Here is a 17,425-nt window from a genome sequence, read left to right on the forward strand (position 1 = left end):
GCAGCCACACCCTGAGGAGAATTCGGGGTAGAGAAAAACAGGTTGCCTACCACCAAGCCATCAGTCAAAGCAGTTGACCCCAACGGTCTACCCTGAGGGCCTCAAACAGGACACTAGCCCTAGATGCTTAAGATGCCTATCGAAGGAGTGATTTCAGAAAGCCCAGACTCTTGTATCTTCCCATATGTGGAAAAGCGCTAAAATCAATTTACTTCAGATGTCTGGTTTTTCTTTAATTAGCAGTCATCTTTCGATGTTCTGCTTCCTAGGGTTTTGTTTCTTTTTTGCAAAAACTCCTATATATCCTGGTTCCTCAGAGCTATCTGGGAGGCTGTATCCCAGGCTTAAGTCCTCAGTAAGTCCACTGAATAGAACATAATGCTCAATTTTTAGGTTGTGAATTTTTTTCCAGTCGACACAGTTTACCATCAAAATAACCAGCAGTGCTGTCATTCCTTTGTGAGGATGATACATCAATTTACTGTCGTCACATTCTGTATTTCCATCCCCCCCCACAGAAGACCCTAATTATCATCTCTTCTCTCATCTCTTGGACACAAACACATGTTTTTTAAAATCTGTGTGTCTATAATATATGAAAACATTTATATAATGAAAACATTTACAGGTTCCAAATAAAGGTGAATAAAAACTATGACTTTGGCTTCTAACCGACTGGCTCTACAACCACAGCAAGCAAATCAAAAAATCCAATTTAGGGGCAAGACAGTGACTCTAAGTTGCGATTGAATTAAACACAGGATCTAGCTTTTAGGAGAAAAAAAATTCTACCCCAAAGTTTGACAGTAGTTTCAATGTTGGTCTCATCCTCCTTGGTAAGCAAACCTAGTATGACTGTAAGGCAACTTGCAAAGTTCTAGAGCGAACACTATTTTCTACTGCAAATAAAATAGGCATAGAGTGGGTGTAGTGGGCAATCAACATTTGTTGAAACAAAGGAAAGAAAGAGAAAGAGAGGGCGGAGAGAAGGGGGGGAGAGAAAGAGAGAAGGAAGGGAGGGAGGAAGGGAGGGAGGGAGGGAGGACTAAGACACACAGGAGTCCTCCAGCTATAAGTTCTGCTTCCTGGAGAAATGATAATCTTGAAAGCCAGTCTTTGTTGAGAAATAAAAAGGATTACCAACTGCCAAAATTTCTTCTGACCTATTCAAAGCAGAGTTTGGAGATTCAACTTCACGTTTTGCTGCAACTTATAAGTAGATAAAACCCAATACCCTGTGAGAGAGGTCCCCCCTCTGCCCAGGGAGGATGTGGGTGTAATCTGGGCACAGGTGGAAGAGTCGTGAAAGGGAGGAGAGGTACAGAAAGTCAGAAACAGGAGTTAAAAATTCTCATAAGGGCATTCACAGAAAAAAAGATGAATCATGGGGTTACCCCATTGCGGGGCCCACTGCTCTTCTCTTGCCACACACTGGGAACACTTTAAGCGTCCTTCCAAAGGCTTCATGTTTAGTTGGGTACCAGACCAACATGGAGCCTGTGAGCTGAGGTAGGCACCTATACACGTGGGTTGCAGGTAGACCTTGGGTTCTCCATACTTGGTATATGGTGTGAAGGGTATCAGAGGTCCTATGAGTTCTGATGGGGGGTACAGAGGGACTGAAGGTTCCAGGAGTTTAGCAGAGGGATCAGAATAGAACGCAGAACCTTTATGACCAAAGGCCAGGACCCAGACATCAACAGTAAGTGCAGCGTGATGTTCCAACAGATACGACGGGACCTATGTGAGTGGTCACTGGGACGTGGCTGCCCAGGGACCAGGTCGGTCAACCCGGGGCAGAGACCAGTGTGGACCCAGAGACAGTCAAGGACCTGAGGCCCCTTAAAGCGCTGCCACGAGGACGCAAACTTTCCATTATCCTCGTATATGAACATCTTGATCAGAGGACGGGGATGAGGGTGGTTGTGAGGAGATGGGCAGGGAAAGTCTGAAAGTCTGGGCACTTCCCTAAGAAAGCCTGCTTTAAACCAAAGGAGGCAGCTCAAATCCCCCAAACACAATCAGCAGCAACAGGAACTCAAGAAACAGCTATAGATACACCTTCACAGCACGAGTCTGAATATATGAAATACAGATTATGAATGTTTGACCTTGCTATGAAAAACAAGCGAGATGATGATTAAATTAGTCCAGAAGCAGGAAACAGAAAAAAATGATACAGCACTGTTTCCTTTCCCCATCAACAGGTGGTAAGACGCAACATGCAAAAAAAAAACCCAAACGCTTGAGAGATGGAAAGAAATTCTCATATATTTCTTTGCTCTTAATGATATGAGTGTACTTCATTCATCCCCCTCACGGTCAGTATAGTGTTACAATGTCAAATTCAGATGAGGACACAGAAGCTCTTGACCGGAAGCCAAAGGCTAAGGGGCAGGTCTGCATATTACCCAGGGTCCCTACAGGAAACACATAGGTCCGTTGGCAGGATTAAGGTAATGAGAAGGTGAGTCACCCAGGAGTCTGTGACAGTGGAAAACTCCTGCCTTTTACCTTGACCAAAAGGGCCAATCGGAGGGAACTGTGTAGGGGAGCCTGGACAGCAGGAAGTGTGGCAAAGGAGGGGAATAGTCCCTGACCTCTCTCTCCTCCCTCCCGCCAGTTTCCTGCTGTGGCTCCCACTGGCCAAATCCAACTGGAAGTCCAAAGTAAGGGGAGCCCAGGTAACACAATCCATCAGGGTCAAGGGCACAGAGCAAAGCAGAGTAGGATAGAGAATGAATCGGGGGTAGGGTGTGGAGGGAGGTACATGGAAAATACCCAACACAGTCCGATACCCTTAATCCTGAGATGTGGCTGATGTCCTCAGCTCAGTCTCTGCATTTCTGCTCGATTTTCTGAAACCAGAGAACAGCAGCCCAAGAGCTGCGCTTGGGTGGCCAATCGAACACCTGAAAAGAATCCGTTTTTTTCAATTTTCCAAAGAAATTAAGAAATTTCCATCATCTTCCCCAAGGCCGTGATGTCAGACTGTTTTAGTCTCAGCTCAGCTACTTCAAACACTGTCACGTATTTCTATAAACTTGAGCCATGGGAGTTCTGCTTTCACGGTTTCCGTACACGATCTCGAGGCAAAGACTGTGTCGATATGTCACGGACGTGCTGGTCACGGGATGCCCCGCCACCCGGCCCGGACGAGGAGCCGGCGGGCCCTGCCAGGCCCAGCTGCCCTCATTTGGCGATGCTGGCTTTGGGGGATTTTATTTTAAAACCTGAATATTTATACAGTTTGCATTCTTCGGGAGGTGAGAGATTCTATGAAACTTCAAGAGCGCTCGTTTGCTTTATCTTTTTGCTAAGAGAAGCCAGGCGGCCTGGCTGAGGGGACCGAGCTGACTTGGCTTAGCTGAGCCATACCTGTTGTTATTAAACACAGAGCAGAATTATTTGAAGTTCAATTTCTACGTTAAACATAATAATTTTGCTCTGTTTGGATTCCCGAGCGCTCTTTGGACTCTGTAATTTATTTCATTGTTCTGATGCTGCACCTCCCCCCAGCCCCTTGAATTTCCAGACTCTTTCGCTAAGGGAGTCGTTGGGAAGGCGTAAGGGGCAGCTGTAGCAGGGAATGGGGTGGGAAGAAGACACGAGAACCATCTCGGAGATTCCTGATCCTCCCTGGAGGGGCTCATCAGCTTGTAGAATCAGGAGAGTAGAATTCAGGCAAGTGAGAGGTTATCCTTCCTTCCTTCATTTGCAATCTAGTAGCTTTGGCATAATTGCTTTCACAGCCTTTTCTACAGCTGCTGTAGGTGAACTGGAGGTGCTGGAGATATCCTGACCTGAAGTGGGATCGCAGGTCTCACCGGCCATGAGACTGTAGGCAGGTGGCTTACCTTCTCTGACCATCGTGCACATCCTGGTACTGATGCAGAGCAATGAGAATCCCTGGTCTTTCCCCGGAGACAGTTTGAGAAGCACGGATGAGGATGACGACACCCCCACCTCTCAGATCACATACGGGAGGCCTGGCCGCAGTGCCTGGCATATTGTAGGAGCTGAAGAAATGGCAGTTCCTTCCTTTGTTCTGTCCCCAAGAAGACTTATAAGGACCTTGAAGTCAATACCCGAGACCCGTGAACCCTGACCTTGCTCCAAGAGAACATGCAGGGAGGAAGCTTGCCAGAAAGCGGCATTACAAGCCTTTGTTGGGGAGGAAAGATGTGCTTGTGAATCCTTGCCCCCAAACTTCTTGAGAACACAGTGGGGTCCGAAGAAGCAGCTCCCTCCTCTCCCCACCTAGGAGGAAGTCCCTCATGGGACCTACAGACGATAGCTTCAAATCAAGCTTCAGTTTACAGAACATGGTCCTATCCAAGGGTCTGAGAATTTTTCCCAACTGACCGCTGGATTCTCACTATGGGTAGTCCATTCATTTGTACTGAACAATCTCTTCTAGGTCTCCTTTAAAAAACAAAACAGTAGCGAAGAAGAAACGAGCATTCAAAGGGGGCCACCAAAGTCCACTTTTATCACAACAGTGACCCTAGTATACACTTTTTACAAAAGATTTTACTTTCTTAGAGAAATTTTCAGTGCACAGCAAAACTGAGCGGAAGGTACAGAGATTTCCTATAACCCCCCTGCCCCCCACACGCAGAGTATCATACAGACCTTTGGTCTTTTCTTCCTTTGGACTCTGACACAGCTCAGTTATGAGATGTCAAAGCTACAGGCAAACTGCCTGTCCAGGGCAGCCCAAAGTTCTCCCCAGACCATGTCTAATCTTGTGCAGAAAATAAGTTGTTTAAATCCTAAGACAACTTTGCTGATGGAGGGGAGGCTTGTCTTGAACCTGGTGGGTTCACGGCCTGTATCAGTATCGCCTCGTAGGTATTGCACAGCGACCGTAAATGCTGAAAAGACCTGGAAACTTTTGGAAAGCTCAGCATGGCCCTGGCCAGCGTGTCTGTGATCCCTGCTTTCCGATGACTGCTCGTGTACACCACTTCAGAGGGAAATAATGAGCATGAAATTCAATTATACAGGCGCCCGCCTAACCACCTCAACCAGAACTGGGTCCCTAATCTTTTATTTGGAAGATAAAGTGAAAAATCTAAAGCTACTCTCCTTAGGATGGCATTTTCTTCCCTTTGTGTCTCGGCCAAGAGAATTCCCTTCAACCTACGGCTCTCAACTTCAAAGTCAGCTCTTCTCTTCGCTGCTGGCCTGCTTTTGAACCTTCCTTTACGTTCTCTGTGTGCTGAGAGAACACACCCTCCACGGGACCTCGGGGGAACGGCCTGGGGAGAGAGGAGCTGCTGCTCAGGGCTGGGGCACGCTGGCCGGGTCTCAAAAAGGGACTGTGCCTTGCGCTCTACTTGCACAGCTGCCACGCCGGGAAGGAGCGGGACAGGCTCAGGTCCTCGCGGGCTCTGGAAGGCGCTGGCCCGGCCACAATGCGTCCCAGGCTAAGGCTGAGGCCAGCGGTCCAGAGCGTCCCGAAAACGCACTGCTCCGAGGACCCTATCTGGCCTCTTTTTCAAAGCCTTTTCTTCCCCCTCTGCTGGGTCATTCTCCACACTTAGGTCCCGCCCTCAGGACTCACATTGCACGTCACACGCCCTGCGTGGGGCCCCGTCTCATTTGCCTTCATGGATGAGTCCGCACCAAGCACGAGCTCTGGCCCCGGAGCAACACCGTTAAATGTTTGCAGGGGGCTCATCTGCACAGCAAAGCTTCCAGAACAGTGCCTGTGCTCTTGGGGATTCAGGCGGTGAAGCTGTAAAACACAGCATCTGGGGAAATGGTCCTCCTCCAAAGCCCCTTTGCTCTGCCTTTCCCACTACTTCCCACTCAGATAAGAGCCCGAGAAGCTTCCCTAACCCTAGCCCTAACCCAAACCCAGGGCCGCCCACAGACCCAAAACACAATTCCTCATGCCCCCGCCCCCAGGATTATTCAGCCTTTTTCAGGGAAAACACAACATCGAAAATAAGACTATTCGTGTTTTTCACTTTCAGTCTCTTTCCAGATGAAAGGACTTAGAAAGGATGAGAAGAGCTTACAGTGTTTCTATCAAACGGCAGGAAAAGCTGGGCTGAAGTTGGGGACGGAAGGTCAGCCTTTAGGTCAGACATCAAGACCTTCCTGACAACCAGAGTTCTAACGCACTAGAATAAGACCACCAAAGAGCCCTCGCCAAAGAAGCTTGTGAGTTTGTTAAAAAAAAAAAGAAAAAGTTATAATCCAAATGTAGTCTTTCCAGAGCCAAAGGGATGGATTACCTTCCCTCCTCACCCCACAGGCCCATCCGTCAGAATCTTCCCCATCCTACGAGGCCCAGCTCAGCTGCGCAGAGGCTGCTGTTCTCCCCTGTACCCACCTTTTCTGGTACTTCGGATTCATCAACACTTGCCTATTGACACCCACCACGTTCAGATACTGTTCTAGTTTTTTTTTTTTTTTTGGGGGGGTGCACACAGAAATGGTCTTGAAAGACGAGGTCCCTGTTGTCACAAAGCACACATTGCCGGGGGAAGGGGGGCCTATCCAGATGATAAACAGGGAAACAGATACACAAAATGCTCGTAACTAGTTTTCAGTGATATGGAAAAGTAAAACAGGTTAAGTAGCTGGGAGTAGTGGGGAGGCCCCTCCCCCGAGACGGGACTCTCCACAGGGAAGTGGGAGAGGTGACCACAGCTGAGGGCTGGGAAAACCAGCACGTTCAGAGGTGGGCAAGGGGACCCCAGGAGGAGGGACCAGCAGGGACACTCGTTGGAGAGACAGGCACAAGCCACGCAAGCGGCTAAGGCTGAGCTGAAGGGAAAGAGGAGGCTGCTGCCGGCTGTGTTCCCCCGGAAACTGTTTGGTTGTCTCTGTTACGTAAGGAAGGATCTGGAAGGACCACGATCTCCCCACAGGGTGTTATGGACTGAATGTTTGTGCTCCAAACATCAAATGTTGAAACCCTAACTCCCAATATGATGGAATTTGGAAATGGACCTTTGGGAAGTAATTAGGGTTAGATGAGGTCATGAGGGTGGGGCTCTGGTCTCATGGGATTAGTGTCCTTGTAAGACACCAGAAAGCTCGCTTACTCTTTCTCTCACGCTCTCCCCATCCCACCCCAAACGTGCACAAGCGGTCATGGGAACACACAGAAAGTGGCAGCTGCCTACAAAGCAGGAGAAGAGGTCTCAGAATGAAAGGTACCTGTTGGCGCCTGGATCCTGGGCTTCCCAGCCTCCAAAAGTGAGAAGTAAATTTCCCTTGTCTACGGTATTGTGTTATGGCAGCCCAAGCTCATACAGATGACTAGTATGCTTGGCACTCGATAAAGAGTCTGTAAATTCTCTTCAATGAATAAGTAATGGAGTCAGGGGATCCTTGCCCACACCCCCCAGGTCCTGCATGACTCATGCCTCACCCTACGTAAGAGGGACCTATAACCCTCCACTCAAAGCTTCACCAGGTATTTCCAGGAGATCCTGAGAGAGCCTCACAGCAATCCCAAAAAAGTCATCACATATTCTTCCACTCCAGGTTTCCAGCCCGGCCAAGTTGCTTTCAAAACTGTGCCAACTGTCCCCATGGCTAAGACCCAGGTGTTCATGCTGAGGGTGACAGCCACCCTCTGGTCCCAAAGCTCCAAGACCCCGAGTGCCAGCATAAGGCTCTGCTCCCTGCAGCCCCCATTGAGGCATGGCGTAGCCGCGGGGAAAGACATACGTTCTGTTCTGTGCCCTTCTCACCTAGCCCTAGAACTTCTATTTGGTCCTCTGCTGAATCCTCTAGGGAAACAGGTGCTTCAGCTTCTGCCTGCAGCCTGGTCTCCAATGAGTTCTCCAGACCACAGCTACTGTGTCCACTGGCCCATGAGATGTGTCTCGGGGCAGCAGACACCTGCGGGTAGCCAGTCACCCCCGTGCCAACTTGTCATCCAGGTCCCGTGTGACTGAGTCCCAAGGTCAAGCTACACGTTGAATAAGAGACCTGACATCCCTGGATTCTTGGGCTCTGTTCATGTCTAGCCATGAACTACACGAGGCTCTCTGGTACGTGGAAAAGATGCTGCTGAAAGGGATGAGCAAACTGACTCTTCCCGCAGAGGAAGGGAGGTGTGTGTGTGTGTGTGTGTGTGTGTGTGTGTGTGTGTGTGTGTGTGTGTGTGTGTGTGTGTGTGTGTGTGTCTCTGCGTCTCTGCTGTAGCTCTCTGGGGCTAGAATCAAGATATATGTCTTCAGTGTGCTGTTGCCAGTAGACGTTTGACTAGCACCCCTACACATGACATTTGTTTGTTCAAATGTCACACAATTCATGGTCCGAATGGGAGCACGGCGGGGCTGGAACACTGAGCAGCTGAGGACTCCCGAGCCTGGAGGCCTCTCGGGCGTGCTGCACCATGGCTGGCAGCCAAAGCCTGCACGGCAGAGTGCGTGATCCCCACGGACCCACGTGCACACACGCATCCGCGCACACGGATGCACACGCGAGCAGGTAAGAGGCACCCTTGTCCTCTGCAGACGCTTCGTTTCTTTCATGTAATTTACACCCCCAAACTGTACTTTGCCCAATCTTGTCCTGGGGACTTGATTTCTTTCATGTGGTTCTCTGCACTAACGAGATTAAATCAGTTCCAATAGGTACCGGTTTAATGGAGATGATAAACTTTTATTGAACTTGAGCACATTAAAATGAAATGTAAGCAGTAGGTGATCTTGGCATTCTCCTGGGGTCTCTTCCAATTTGAATGAAGCCAGCACGCTTCTCTGGAAAATAACAGTTCCCAGCCCAGCTCGCCTTATGTGCTTAATTAAAAGCTATTTTTGTGGTACAAAGAGGAGCTAAACAATGTTAGGTTCCTTCTCTTCCATGGAAGTCTAAAGAAGCCACCTCCAACTGCAGAAAAAGAGACGGACGAGTCCTTCCTTCCAAACTGTAAAACCAGATCTTTGCATTTGCACACAGAGCAGGTAATGCGGCGTTTTACAGCGGCCTGTCTAATCTGTGATCTGTTTTGTCTGTGAATGGGATTATCATGGTGGTTTATTGAAAAGAAGCCAAAAACGATATTAAGTAAACCGTTTACACAAAGCCACCAGGCTGAAAAAGCCAAACTCAGACTCATTTCAGGTTCTAAGCAAAATAAACTTTATTACAGTTTCAACCGGACAGTTAAACCTTTCAGGGTCTGTTCAACTTGCTGAAATGTGTAGAACCCGAGCCCATGGCTCTCCGCGGAAATGAGACTATAAATATCGTGGTTCGTCTCTGAAGGTTGCCTTTCTCTGCAGTGCTCTGCGAGGCTCTCCCTCGGGCCAGGCTCCTGTCACTGCCCTGGCCAGTCCCATAAGTCAACAGGGGGAGGCTTGGTGCTCTGGCTCGGCAGGGGGTTGAGGCAGAGCTGTCAGTGACCCTCGTGGGACATCGTTATGTCTCCAGGGGGGCTGGCAGGGATGCACCTGGCCTCTTCTGACCCTCGTGGTGGCCCCCCCTGGTTCACCCAGGGTCAAAATGATTTTTTTTTAAATGACCGTCAACTCTTGACCTTTGCACATCTTAAATTCTAATCCGGGGCCAAAACATTTCACAAGATGTGCTTTGATCTGCTTGAAAACAGAGAAAAGACCAGAAGAACAGAAACACCCACCGACGAAGCCCAAGTTGAACGCGCTATTTTGTCTCCTGGGGTTCTGGAGCAGGAAGCCAGAGAGTTCCCGTCCGCGTCCACTGTATCCACGGAAGGAACACGAGAGGTCGCTTCTCCAGGTCTTACAGTTTACGGATCAGGAAACGGGCTCACGACAATCTTCCTTTTTTTTTTTTTTTTTCCCTGAGCCCAGTTTTTCTCAGAATTGTCTTCTGGACTCTGAAAAGGCTGTATCCCTTTGCTTTCACACCAGTCATCTCCTAACCTCATCCATCCATCCATTTGAAGGAGCCATTAATTTGAAGGATTCATTCATTTCAATAGATCCATCCATTCATTCATTTATTTGAAGAATTCATTTGAAGGGTGCCAGACACTGAGTTAGAAGTGGGTGATAAAGAGTACGACAGGGCCCCCAACCTTGGGGGCTCACAGGCCCAGTTGAGTGACAGGCGGACCTACAGGAATTATAATACGGAATGATACGTGGTTAAATAAAGAAACTAAGTATCGTAGGAAGCCAGGTTCTGCTTGGTCTCCATCTCGGCTCCTCCTCTTCCCCTGACCTCTAGACCCCTTTGGATTCAGTCCTGGGTCTTCTTTTCTGCTTTATCTACCCTCTTCCCCTAGGTGGTCTCATCTGGTTCCAGAGCTTTGAACAACTGTACGTTGATGAATAGTTTTCTGTCTCCATCCCTGACCTCTCCCCGGAGCTCCACATTCTTACTGCCCTCTGCCTGTCTGACCAGCTCCACCTGAATGATTAAAGAGGCATCTCAAGCTTCTGTACAAACAGTAAGTCATGACGTCTGCCTTCCCACAATGGCCCCACCATGGCTTTCCCCATCAGCACAGTTGTTCTGGGAAACAACTCAGGAGGCAGCCTTGACTCTTCCCCTTCCTCCCCTGTCCATATCCAAGTCCTGTGGATTCCACCTCCCAAGGCACTGGGTGGCACGCGGCTCAAGGAGGAGCCTTGAGCTCTGTTTGCACGTTCCCTGAAAAGATCTAGCTTCAAGACCCGTCACACTTCCAATCTGTTCCCCACGCTGCAGTCGGTGTATAATTTTTTAAACTTCAACTGATATAATATCACTCCTCTACTTAAAATCCTTCAAAGGAATGAGACTTTCATTTCTGACAGAGGTGGAATAAATAGACTTATCCTCCCATATGAAATAACTGAAAAATAATACACAATAAGACATGGAAGCCACCTAAGTGTCTATCGACAGATGAATGGATAAAGATGTGGTACATATATACAACAGAATATTAGTCAGCCATAAAAAAGAATGAAATAATGCCATTTGCAGCGAAATGGATGTACCTAGAGATTATCATACTAAGTAAGCCAAAGACAAATATTATATGATTATAGCTTATACCTGGAACCTAAAAAAAATGATACAAATGAACTTATTTACAAAACATAGACTCACAGACATAGAAAACAAACTTATGGTTACCAAAGGGGAAGCAGGAGAGGGATACATTAGGAGTTTGGGATTAACAGATACACACTACTATATATAAAATAAACAACAAGGACCTAGTGCATAGCATGGGGAACTGTACTCAGTATCTCAATATCTTGTAACAACCTATAATGGAAAAGAATCTGAAAAAGAATATGTGTGTGTGTGTGTGTGTGTGTGTGTGTGTGTGTGTGTAACTGAATCACTTTGCTGTACCCCTGAAACTAACACAACATTGTAGGTCAACTATACTTCAATTTTTTAAAAAGATTAAAAAATACAAAATATATGCAAAACTATTTTTATAACATTAGATATCAGGCAATGAAGGAGAGTGATAGTTGAGACATGAAACAAAGTGAAGCCTTCTGCTGGCCCCAGCTTAGTGCCTGGAGAGAATGTCCAAGTCATGGCACAAAGACAGGGAAGAAAAGGCTTGGCAGCCTTGCTGAGTTGAGAAGCCAGTACTAGGAGTCCATGAAGCCAAGGAAGTCAGAGTTCAGGAGAGGGTGCTGGAGAGAAGAGAGCTAGAGAGAGAGAGAGTGTGAGCTGCAGAGGGTCCTCCTTGAGCCGCGTGCCACTCAGTGCGTATCTGTGAGAAAACTAACTGATATAGGGGGAAATCCATGTGCAAGGATCTGAGAGAATGATTTCTCAGTGGTCACTCAAGAGTGGGAATGATTTCTCTTCTCATTAGTCACAGTGAAAAAAGCCTGGCGATGGGTCTTGTGCCACTGACAGTAGCCTCTTCCTTAAGAATAAACAATGTCCCCCACCAACAAAAAAACTCTTAGGAATTACAAGTTAAACTAAAAAAAACATAGAATAAATTACAAAGAGCAAAAATCAATTAAACGTAAAACAGGAAGCATAATAGAGAAAATAAATGAGACCAAAAGCTGGTTGTGTGGGAAGATCAATAAATTTGGTAAACCAGACCCATGGTGGGGGGTGATATTAACAGTATCAAGAACGAGAGGCGTGACATTACTATAGATTCTACAGATATTAAAAGGATTATTTCTTACGGACAGCTTTATGCCAATACATCTGACAACTTAGAAGAAATGGATAAATTCCTTAAAAGGCATAAGGCAAACACTTGCTCAAGAAGAAAGAGATAATCTGAACAGATAACCCTTTATTTTTAAAAATTGAATTTGTAGCTTAAAGCCTTGTAAACAAAGGAGACTCCAGGTACAGATGCCTTCGTTAGTGAATTCTACCAAACATCAGGAAGAAAGAACACCCATTCGAACAAACTCAAAGAACACTGAAGGGGGGCAATGCTTCCCAAACCATTTTATAAGGCTAGCATGACTCTCATACCAAATCCAAAAAAAGATATTACAAGAAAGGAAAACTGCCCAGGTATGAACTTTCTAAACACAATCTTAGCAAATTTAATCCAACAATATGTAAAGAGGATAATAAATCACGTAGGGATTATTCCAGGAGTGTGTTTTTGGCTTAACAGTCAAAGCAATCAATTAATAGTCCAAAAAGAAAAAAAAAAAGATGACCATCTCAAAAGACTGAGAACGAGCATTTGACAAAATACAGCACCCATGCCTGATAAAAACTCTCAGTAAAGTAAGAATAGGAGAGACTTCTTTAACCTGATTAAAGGTATCTATGAAAAACCTACAAGTCACACACATGCACAAAAGTACATACCTCAGACCCAAGTAATTGATCCTATTTACATAAAATGCTAGAAAATGCAAACTAATTTACAGTAACAGAAAGGAAATCGGTGGTCTTCTGAGGCTGCAGTCAGGGAAGGCTCTGAGCGCGGGATTACAAAGGACCATAACAAAACTTTGGGAGACGATGGCTATGTTCATTGTCTCAAGCATGATGATGATGTCATGGGTGTATGTGTATGTCAAAACTGATCAAACAGCACCCTTCACACGTGTTCAGTTTATTGTATGTCAATTATACGTCAATAAAGCCATTTAAAAAGTCCTTCAAAGGTTTTACATTGCTTTCAGAATAAAATCCAAAGTGACCTCAGAGTTCGACACGATCTGGTACCAACCTACCTTTTCAACCTCATCTTTCATGCAAAAGTACCCCCCAAACATACCAAGCAATTTCCTGCCCCAGGACCTTTGCACTTACATCTCCCTGTGTTTGGAGTGCTCATCGTCTACCACTTATTTCAGCTCTTTCTCATTTTCTAAGTCACCGTTGAAATATCACCTCCTGACAAGGGCCTTTCCTGATTCTCTGTATTTTAAGTAGGCTCCTTCCAGATACTTCCACCTGCTATATTACCTTATTGATCACTTCTACAGAGCTTACCACACTAACTTGCTTGGTTATTTGTTTAATGGTATATTATCCATCTCCCCGCAAGAATGTAACTCCTCGAGGGCAAGAATACGTCCTGTCTTATTCCTGCCCCTGGACCCAGCACAGTGCCTGGCATAAAGTACATTCTCACTAAATACTCATAAATAAGTATATATGAATAAGGGAATGAGAGCAATGAACTATGAGCAAGCTGAAAGAGATTTCATGGAAAAGTGACACAGAAGCTCAGTTGTGGGGAGTTCTTGTTCATTCTGTGATTACAGACAAAATGATTTAAACCATCTATTGATATTTTCTTATATATAAAAACAGGGCTGCAAATAAGGATTTTAATGGCTATTGAAAGACATGAATCAGTTGTGGGGAGTTCTTGTTCATTCTGTGATTACAGACAAGATTATTTAAACCATCTATTGATATTTTCTTATATATAAAACAGGGTTGCAAATAAGGATTTTAATGGCTGTTGAAAGACATGCATTACACACACACGATATTTATCATAGTGCCTGGAATACAGTAGCAGCTCAACAAATGAGTTCTCTTTCCTTTCCCCAGTTCCAGCTGAGGGAGGGGAGCTCCATGGGGTAAACGCACGCCCCCATGAAAGGACAAAGCATATTTGGAGGACCACGACAAAACGGAAAAATTTAGGAGCATCATGGGGAGAAATGAAAGTCAAAACTGGAAATGCCCTTTGACACCAGGCTGTACAGGACTCAGCCATATGGCCAATCTGGATTTTCTGTGAACAGTAGGAAGCTGTGAAGGTGCGTGGGGTGGGGGTGGGGGCGTGGAGGAAATCAGGCTTGGGAGATTTAGAATTGACAAGAGTAACTCTAGTAACTGCATGAATACTGAAGTGAAAGGAGGTAAAGAAAGTTTAGGGAAGATGAGAGCAAAGAACTGGAAGGTTTTTTTTAACTGTCTAGATTCCAAGGATGATGATGGAGAGGTATAGACTCTAATTTGCATCCCAGACCTTCACCTCCAAATATGTGTTCTCTCTTAGGAGAACCCCCAAAACTCACAGCATCAAACCTGAGACTGTGCGTTAGAGCAGACGGAGCTCTTTACCACTGGTGGAAGACAAAATCAAACCAGGAGGTGGGGAAGACATTTGAATGGTCATGAAATTTTGATATAATTTTTCATACCCGGAGGCTACTGATGACAGCCATGGAGAACGTCAGTTCTTTTGATTACGGAGAAAGAGAAGGGGTGAAATGTTTAAAATCCCCAAGGCTACCAAGACACAAAACAAGAGAATTGGCAGCAAAGACCCAAGTAGTCAGGCCTAGTACAAAACAAGGGGATCAACTGAGCAATAACGGATTTGCCGTTTGAAGGTCGACACCAGGGTTGCAGGTTAGGACTCAGGCTTCCCTAGCAACTCTGCTGAACGGGGACATCCCTTAACAACAGATTCAACAGGGAGCTAACTGGTAAACCTGGAGGTGGTTTCACTCTTCCAGAGGAGAGAAAACTAAAGAAAGAGAAACCCTCATGACAAATAAATAAAAATAACCAAATTTGCTGAGATGGACTCCTAATTGGAACTACAGCGGAGACTAATGCTTCGTAAGTTTGAATTTACAAGACGTGCCTGTCGGGAGCTGTTTATATCCTTGGAGGTGGCATTGGCATTTCTGACTACCTACTACCAGGAGACCAATGAACCTAGTGATGCAAGAGAGTCACAGGTGAAGCTTGATAAAAATGCTGATGGCCTGGAGACTGATTTAGTTCACCTGGAATAGATCCTGACATTCGAATTTTAAATAAGTTCCTCAGGTTATAGTGATGTGCTGCCCAGTTTGAGAATCACAAAGTTAGATTATGGTCTTGTCCAAACGGAGAAAGTTTGCACAGGTGTAGAAAACTCAACGTTAGAAAGTATAGCCTGATTTTTCCTTATGATACATTGGTAAGAAGAAACATAGTACCTAATTATACTATATAATTTACACAGTTGCATAATTTCAAGGAAGATCATTAAAAATATGGGTATCTTAAAATCAGTTAAGAATTCTCACTTTTCTTTGAGATGTGAGAATGGAAGTTTTGATTCTGAGACTTGGGGGGGATAAAGGGTTCAAAGGAAAGTTTGAGAGAGCGCGTTTCCAAAGCTCTGTTCCAAAGCGAAGGGGAAAAATTTCCAGGGAAAGAGATGCTGCTGGGCTGAATTCCACTGCCCACAAATGGGGCAGGGGTAGGTGGCGTTTCTTTTAAACCCACGTCTGGTGAGAGGGGCTGGAAGGAGACCATTCAGAGCTTTCGAGATGTGCTTTCTGTCACCGGGAAGAACACGTGGGAAGGTAAAGCAGCCTGTGTGTCTGGGAAGTGACGGTGCTCCTCACCAATGGGAGGGGATCAGACCTAAGTCTTCAAAAGGCATGTTGTCCTAAAGCCATTTTAAACCCTGTCCAAGAGGACTGTTCGAAAGTGCAGTGCAATCCGACAGAGAAAGTTTTGAGCACAACCAGAAATCTCGGGGCTGAGAGGGGAGTAGGAGCCAAAAGAGAGGCCCAGGATTGAAGCCCAAGGGCCCAGCAGCAGCAAAGACTCCAGAGAGCTCATGACAGCACCTTCTGGAGGAAGAGGGACAGCTTTAACCCTTGTCAGGTACAAACAGAGCAAAGCCATCCTGAGATAGTTATCAGCCCACTCAGAAATCTGAGTATCCATTTTCTCTTCTTCTTCTCCTGTGTTCCAGCCCTGCAGGGTACATAAGCTAAAGTAAAGTAAGATGATGGCTGAGATGAACCAGACATAAAGAAAAAGCTGGCCTTCCCTCCCTCCTAGGCAGCGGGCAACTAGTCCTAGCAGGGGGAGCAAAAAAGATATAACACTAAGTTTGAAATTTGGGCTCCTGCGTGGAATAGGTCATTTTACTAACTGTACTCAGACTGACAGGTGAGTTTAAGTACCCAGCCTTGGGTCCTGCCATTCTTATCCAATGGCAAGGGCAGTTTTAAAGGGACTGTGGGAGATAAAGTCGCTTTTTTGATTTTATCTCACAGGTTGAACACGTACAATGTACAGTTCCAAGAGTTTATTCTAACTGTCATCTTCTCTAAACCCTTTCTCTCTATTACCTTTAAGAAAAACAAAACCATGTTGTATTTGCCACCCACCTCATCTCACAGTTAGAAATCTCTTAGCTCATAGGTATGACCCTGATTTCCAGAGCTTCTGTAGTCAAATCAGAAAGAAAAACAGAATAGTGCAAAAAGACCAGAAGCAGCAGTTAAGAGCTGTTCCAAAAACACTTTCCAAGAAGAGAATATGTGTTTTAAAGGTGCCTGGGATTTCTTTTAGTTGATTATGGTAAGACACAGACATGGAAATGATCTTTCATGAAGGAGGTGTTTTTATACTCACAGATCCCTAGAAACAGGAGGCAAGACACACAGGGCCACATGGGAAAGCACCAGGGTCCGTCAGGAGACAGGGAGTGAGGGGAAAAGATGGATAGAGCTTTTCTTGCGGTCTAACTGGGAGAAAACATGGGAGGCAGGGTGAGCAGGCTTAGGACTGCCTGGTTTAAATCATTTCAGCAGGCTCTAGGGCACAGGGGATGCCCCTAGTTGTCTGCAACTTGGCCCTGGAGTGATTAGGGCAGGAGAATAGCGGCCCTGGAGAAGGGGTTGGAGGGTTGCATTTGAAAGGTTCACTAAGGGCAAGCTGTTTCCTATCTCTAGGAATTAGTTACACCTGGGAGGGGCAGTCCCCCCCCCCCCGCCAGGGTCAGCAAAGGTCCTAGATGTCAGAGCATCACAAAATAGAAAATAAAAAAGCACGGTTCATACAATGGAAAACGAAATATAACAGGGTCAACTGCTGTGAAGAAGACAAGAAGTTGAGTCCTACAAGATAGGTATTGGATTTTCCAACCGAGTGGCCACTGAGAGCACTGTTAGGATGCCATCTGGGTGGGGTGGTCGGAGCAAAAGGGATAAAAAAGAAAAGTTTTGGTCAAGAAACAGTATCAGATTGTGAAGAGATC

Source organism: Stenella coeruleoalba (assembly GCF_951394435.1).
Source record: "Stenella coeruleoalba genome assembly, chromosome: 19".
Lineage (NCBI taxonomy): Eukaryota > Metazoa > Chordata > Mammalia > Artiodactyla > Delphinidae > Stenella > Stenella coeruleoalba.